Source organism: Ixodes scapularis, unplaced genomic scaffold (genome assembly GCF_016920785.2).
Source record: "Ixodes scapularis isolate PalLabHiFi unplaced genomic scaffold, ASM1692078v2 PGA_scaffold11__112_contigs__length_91849675, whole genome shotgun sequence".
Lineage (NCBI taxonomy): Eukaryota > Metazoa > Arthropoda > Arachnida > Ixodida > Ixodidae > Ixodes > Ixodes scapularis.
This window is the reverse complement of record NW_024609837.1, coordinates 41,352,625-41,360,215: the sequence shown is the minus strand read 5'-3', so window position 1 is coordinate 41,360,215 and position 7,591 is coordinate 41,352,625. Positions and strand designations below refer to the sequence as shown.

At 46.0% G+C, this 7,591-nt stretch overlaps 1 pseudogene; it reads left to right on the top strand.

Annotated features, from left to right (window-relative positions):
* The first annotated feature begins 387 nt into the window (after nt 1-387).
* Nucleotides 388-1,029, top strand: LOC115319888 (annotated as a pseudogene).
* Nucleotides 1,030-7,591: the final 6,562 nt, after the last annotated feature.

The following is a 7,591-nucleotide window of genomic DNA, read 5'->3' as shown; positions in this document are numbered from 1 at the left end:
GCCTTTAATGTGCCCATCACACCGTGGTGTAAGTTTATTTTGTAGCGTGAGTTACACTGGCTGAGGTTGAGCAGTTTCGCGTGGCTCCTGGAGAGACGTGCCACGCATGCGCGAGGAGCAGTAACGTCACACGGCGCCCAGCTGGCGCGCCGGAGCCGCCGCCGCCGCGCGCGCCTCGTCGGTCTGCGCATTCCAGAGGAGTGACGTCATAGGAGGCGCACAACTGAGCACGCGCCACCGCGTGCCTAGTTGTGCGCCTCCTTTGCGCAGTAGCCCAGTGTGACGCTGTACTGGAGCCCCTTGATAGCGCCTCTCATTTTGTGCGCATGTGCAGAGGTGTCAGTGGGGGTATACATATAGCGGGGCGTTTGCCAGTGTGGTATAGCCATGGAAAAGGAGAGCGAAGTTGCTGCTCAGCGGCGCAGAAGGGCGGAGAAGCTTGACTCAACGGATCCCGAAGCTGTTGCCTGGCAATTAGCGCTTAAGCGTAGGAAGAACGAACGGAAGAAGGCTAAACGTGCTGTGGAGACACCGCAGCAAAGGGAGGATCGTCTAGCAAAGCGGCGTCGCCAGGAGGCTGAGCGACGTGCCCAACCATCTCAGCAGCAGAAACAATAAGACTCCGTCGATGACGTCAAGGCTCGCCGATTGACTGACTATACGGCGAAACTTAGCGAAAGCGCTAGTGCGACTCGGACCTTCAAGACGGACTTCGTGAACAGTCCGTTTGGATATGTGTGCGACGTGTGTGAAAGACTGGCACATGAATGACCAGACGCCGGTAGTGCCATGCGTGAAACGTTGAGTTTAGCGGCGCCGCTTGAGTGGGGTGAAACCGTGGCGCGGGTTTGTACAACGTGCAAGAACTTTCTCGTCAAGCAGAAGATTCCACTCTTTAGCGTTACCAATAGGTATCGTTACCCCCGCCATGCCACAAGGTCTACCGGTTCTACACGATGTGGCCGAACGTTTACTTTCGCCACGGATTCCCTTCGTTCAGTTCCGTCGTCTAATGAACTGGATAAATGATCTAAGCTCACGCTACGTATATCCTGGCATAGCCGAGCTAAGCCACTGCAATTTTTTTTAAAAGAATATCAGCTCTGTGATAACCACAAACAATGAATATCGCTCGACGTACTTTCGGCATTTAATGGGGTCCTGTAATCATATATAAGAGCCTAACTTTTTTTTTTTTTTTTTGCGGTTTTCACGTCTTTTGGGGTTCGGCCAAGCCAGCGGCACGGCGAGAGTAACTAGATATCAGTGCGTCATATTTTAACCGGACGACTCGGAAACCTCCTCCACCTACGGAGGCGACCCGCGGTGCCGAAAGCGCGCGATATGTGAAGTGTTGGGTCCTGGCCTTACTACTGGTCAGAGCCGATAAAAGCTTCCTTTTAGTCGAAATACAAAGTATAAATGGTGCGAACCGTTTAATAATTTACGAAAGTAATGTTTCTTCAGTATTTTAGATCAGAAAAGAAACAAATGCAGTTTATAAAGTTGGGAAACAAGAAATGGCCCGTCGACATACCCGCCACCAAGTGGTGGAAAAAAGCGGCGTATACTAGGAAAAGGTAGTGGGGATCAGGCACGGACAAACGGCGAGCGTAGAAAGGTCTCGGATGTACACGGCAGCGCTGCGGTCGTACACAGACTTGAGGATCCGACCGGTTCCGAGTGCTCTAAAAGCCTTTGGCGTGCAGGGTTGGTTTGCGGTTTTGCCGTTTGGCGGTATAGCAGCGCGAAGTCGCTCTCGTTCTGAACTGCCCTTTGCCCCTTGTTTGCTGTCGTTTGTGGCCAATGAAGTGTCATTCCAAATCAGTGTTTAATTGTGCTGCAAATGCAATGCTTGCCGCCATGGCCGCCTGCTTCATACAGCCTATCCAGCACATGCTTTAATGACGCTCTCTCGAGCCGTCGACACAGAGTGCGGCAGCCGTGAGCGCTCGCTGAACTCACTATTTCTCCTCTAGTTCACGGCCACCTAAGCCACAAACAAGGACGTCATTAAGGAGGTTATTTTTTGCTTGTTTTTGTAATTTTAATTCGCCTATAACTTTCAAAATAAAGCGAAATTCGAGAAAACAATTGTGTAATTAAGTTGCTGTGTTCTGTGCGCTCAGGTTCAGTGCAAATTAAAAACCAGTCATAAAGTCGTTGTAGGCCATTTTAAGCTATTTGGAAATGGCAGAAGATTATGTCGCGGTTTTGTTTCTGTTCCTCTGGCAAAAACATAGTTTACCTGACAGCTAAGTGAGCAACTAGTGAAACTATTTAACCTCCCGAGAAGTACGTTCGCTGCCCGTCTAGACCCATTTCTCTGAGGGAGAACTTGGAAATGTTATTACATACTAACTTGTAAATGACGTAATGTTTTGTTACAAAGATGCCGCAAAAAAGCACAGGATCTCTGTGTGAAATCGGCTTAGTAGGAGATACTAAAAGCGCCAAGGGGATGATCACCGAGATAGTGTACTTCTTCTGGCGGTCTTTGATTGGTCTTCATCGGAGTGAAGCTACGGCTGCTGTCTCACTTAAATTGAAACAGACCATAGCGACGATGGCATCTTAATATAGTCTCGCTCGCTTTGTGCAAGATTGGCTGTCGCTGTCTATGACCTAAAAAGTGGTCGGCGTAGCCCGAGTTTCCATTCTTTCCATCCCGCTGTGTGCAGGTGTTGTGAGCACGCCAGCGCGACCTGCAGATCCTGACGGTGGCCACGTATACGTACACGTCGGGCCAGCAGTTCTACTCGATCAACTTGGAGGGTTCCGGGGACTAGACCCTGGAGATGCGCTATATCTATAGGTCGTGAGCACGCGTTTAGGAGTGCCAGGTCTCCACCGAACCCACGATGAGCCTCAACATCTCGCTCGCCGTCGTCAATGAGTCCATGCCAACCCCCTGGATCCCCAAGGCCTCGATCATCGGCGAATTCGGAGCAATATGATTTTCGGGGCACAACCCTTGTCCTTCTTTTATTTCTTTTACTTATAACTATAGTCACTGACTGATTTAAAACGGCAGGGCGCCTTGCTCAGACACCCAGCCTGGCGTTACGTTTCGTAGTGCTCCGGCTGAGCATGCATGCTTGAAGCTTGAGAGACGTCAAAACATAATCGAAGGTATAAGGCTCGCGCTCAAAACTGGAAAACTAAAGCTTCTGCCTGGCCGTTCTCAGCTAGCCTAGAGTGATCCCCGCGCAGATTCCTTAACACCCAAATGCCCATCTTGGTGTCGAGACCGTAAAGCTATGAATGTTGGTCAAAAGTAAAAGAAGAGTATAAATCGCATAGAGGGAAGTACTTCTAATTTACGTTTAATTTTAATATCAACATAATCATTCATGATTGGTGCATGCTAAATTCGGTTTGAAAAACACGCACCAAAAATCCTGAACCTTGAAGATAATCGCATAACCTGTTTGAATTAATTCTAAGCCGCGTAACAAAGTCGTTGTGAAGGTTGGAGGTGCAATTTGCAATGTCGCTAGGCTTGCGAGTGGGTTAATGTTCTTTTTAAAATGGTTGTGCGTGTTTACAAAAGTTGTCCATGTGCGTTTCTAATTTTGCCAACCTTTGTTTCCTTGTTGCTTTCTGTAAAGTGGCGAGGCACACTTAATAAACACATGCACTCATCCTTGATCCTTTGGTCATCGCAGGTTTTACAAAACGAACTGTATACATGGCTTCCAAAAAGTTAACATTGTACGCTGGGGAAGAAATAAAAGGCGGCAAACCTGAAAAATCTTATTGTATCCTAGTTGTCTGTATTTTTTTATTTCAACATTATTTTGTAAAACAGCAATCTATGACATTATTGCTCCTGAACACGCGCCTGTGAGTTGAAGTATAATAAGGCTGGCGTGCCGGCGTATATTCACGATCAGCCCCCGATACACAGAAACTTAGTCTAAATTGTGAAATCTCGGCATTTGTTGGCTTTTTAAGTACATTTCCTAAGTCTCAGCCATTCATAACAAACTACTTGAATATTTCAAACCAAAGAGTAGGGTTCAAGATGGCAAGAGGTAAAGTTTATTCCAATGAAGGTGTAAATAAACGTGTTCAAATAACACTCGTAGACATTTCAAATGAAATATCAAATTCCGATTTAGATCTTGTAAATTGCTTTCGGTTTTGTGGTATACTGTAGTACACCTTGCTGATATGAGTAAGAACAACCGAAGCCAAGTTCCTGCACTTAGCCGCTATCTTTTGAAACACATGCCCACTGCAGAAAGTATCAGCGGTGTATACTTTATCTGATCTGAAAGCCGCTAAACCAAACTTCCGTCCCGAGTTCATAAAAAATGGACGGCTCCCAACGACCAAGATAAATTACAACCGCTAACAAAGCGCGAGGGAGATACACCTTCTCCACGCGAAGGTTTCTCATTGGAACGCGTCAAAAATCGAAACCTATATCTTTCCGAATGCCCTCCTCAAACAAATCTCACCAGAAAGTCAACCATGGCACGAACCCGATTCCGAGATAGGAGAATCGAGGTGCCGCACTCTCTTCGACCTTCCAGCTTCTCTCCTCTTTCTACGGTGTTTTCCAGGGGCGAAAGTAAGAAAGTAAACAGAGGATTCGTTAAGGCTGATTTAAAGCGTGTCGCTTCACCGCGCCGTCTAGTACTGTAAAAGCACACGAGTAACACGCAACGCATAAACTAAGAACAAAAAGACACCTAAGCATGAGATTTATGCACCCACCTTACCTTTTATCTGCCAAGGCTTTTTCTTTTTTTATTGTTATGGATCTCATACTTTTTTGTTGCGTCTCTTCTTGATGATGCCTTTTCTTCGCGCACACTCCCAGAGCTGATTACTATTGTAAGCGTGAAATTTATGGCGTCCATTGTTGAAAGCACATTGTTTTCTCGATAGCCTCGGATCTTGTGTGCAGTTCTAATGACGCCTCAACTTTTCCTTGAGCGTTTCTCCGAAAGTAGATGGCGCGTTAGTACGTGTACTTTTCCCCTACATTTGACATTTCTCTTAACTTTTTTTCCCTGAAAGTTAGGACCAGCATTGCTGTTATCTACTTCCCAGTGCGTGGGGCAGTCATTAGAGTTCCCTTCTTTTTGCTCCGGCTTTTGAGGTTACTGATCCACGCGTCAATACTCGCCTTCGCCCAATGTAGCACTCAGCGGAGTTTGTGGCACCCGCCTTATGTTATTTAAGTAAACAGCTCAGCCGGCTTGCTAGTTAGCGGCGATTGAGGTTCAAGCACGGTTCCAAGTTTAATGCGATATCTGTACTCGTGTTTGGATACCCTCCCAACACAACAGAGCCGTAGTGCTGAATGAAGCTGTGCTGAATTTTGCCTCGGTAATGAGGAATCACTCGGCCAAAAATATAGAACGCCATTTCGGGGTCTACTTGTATAAACACAGGCGCTTTTGCCTCAGAATTATGAAGACCAGTACCCCAGTTTAAAAAAAAAAAGGTCCGAAAACTTTAACGAGATATCAGTGAACCCAAGAGGTCACAGTGTGCACACCGACGTTCGCTGCGGGTACTACGAACAGAGCTGCTCAACAAAATATATTTTTGTTTTGTCGTTTATACAAAACGGGTCATTACTCTTTTCAGTCAATTATTGCTTGAGGTCATGTCTGACCTACAACCAGTAACAGGCAACAAATAATATTGAACCCTAATGCGGCCAGGTCATTTTAATATAGAACGACACTGTTTGGTGAATTGGAGAAAAGCTCAAAACCAGGGGTCTTCACACCGGGGACCGCCGCGGCCTCCAGTGGCGCACTCCCCACGGACCGCTGCTACCAACGCAAAAAATAAGTAATCGTAAAAAAAAAAAAAGAAATTGAGCCGCGACACGCGCTTTAGCTTCAAAAGAAGATATAAGAACGAGAAAACGTTGCGTTGTGCGAATATTCGAATTTTCGAAAAGTAGTTTGAATTATACAGTATTGCATATTCGCTTCGAGCCTCAGTTCGAGGTGAACTCTGATATTAGTATTTATCGAAGTGTTGACCGCGGCAAGTTAGCCCCGTTGAGCACGCTTCTTACTGAGCACCGCTGTACTGGGAAGAAGCAATACCCGCGGAGCTCGTTTCAGTGGGTGTTGCATCTCCGCAGTGTACCGGTTCTAGGTAAAAAGCGCGCTCAACGGGGCTAACGCAACGCGATGAATATTTCGAAAGCTACACATATAGGAGGCATGTTTTTAAGAGAAAAACCCACTTTCAAGGCGGTATGGTGCACGCGCGTGCATGGTGTGTGTAAAACGAAACGGAAACTTTGTGAATGTTGATATCTTCTCTACAGTAGTTTTTTTTAAAATTAGACTGTGTCTATTATGCAAGAGTATATGTAAGGCAGAGACGTCCTGACCACCTACGTTCATCATTCATGGTCGTCTTTTTATTTTCTCATATTCGAGAAGCAAGAATATTTATGGACCCGCTCGATTAGGTATAGCTGGGAATCTTTATAAGTTTAGTTTTGTGTCAAAGTCATCGTTTACTTGCCACCCCATGTAGGCAATGGACTTTTGGAAGTAACAGTTCATAAATGTAACTAAACTAAAATTAACATAGCTTAGTTATGAACAATAGTGGTGCCGCCGGAGCCGTCGGAACCGCACCACGATTCAGCCTAGGTACCATTTGAACCCCCAACGCTCTAGAGACGCTTGGGCTGACTTCAATATTTTTGTTGACAAGGTGTCGAAAACAAATATAGGACTTCGATCTGAAACCCTCCAGCAGTCTTTCAGGGACTGCAGCTCGCCAGACCGCCTTTTCTGACGCATCGTCCGGAAACCTGTGCAACGTACTTTAGTTTGTGACTCCGCTTTTGGGTAGCCTCTCACGAGACGCCGGCAGGACATGGCCCCTTACATCACTCACAAAAGCTCACTGCGCGTTATCTTCGAGCTCTCACCGTTTCAAAAAAAGATTTGAGATCGCTGAAAAGGAATACCCTAAGAAAATCGTCAAACTTGAAAGTGAATCCGGTCGTCTGCTTACAGAGATACTCAAGAAGAAACGCGTTTGCTCGCGTTGCGGGTGAACACGACACTTCCGGCTCGGGCGGTTTGGAGGTGGGAGAGAAACTCAAGCTGCAGGACGACTCAATTTTTGACGTCACTGCACTGGCGTCGATCACGCTGGAACTACAAATTAGGCTTTTGGAAAATATATATATTTTTTTTTTTGCTTTTTAGTTCACCAAAACTGAGTTCCAAGCATCGAATTTTGAGGGTGATATCCAGGCATCGTTTTCGATTGTGTTGAATAATAAAAAGTAAGATTTTGACCGTTCAGTGCCCCTTTAAGAAACGCAGGGCATGGCAAGTCCCAGGATCTTGTCACTGGTCCGCAGCCAGTAAAATTGCGGCATTTGACGATAAGAAGATTGAAGCAGAAATCACGAAGCAGAAATCGTAAACATATAAGAGTACACCCTGCTTTTCTTGAGTTGTGACTGACTGTGGATTGTAAGTATTCCTCAGGTAACATTCTTTCGACATTTTTACGTTGTGATAATCGTATTTGAGTATAAATACTTCGTCGTAGTATAAAGCCGGCTTTCTTGACGCACTGGCTG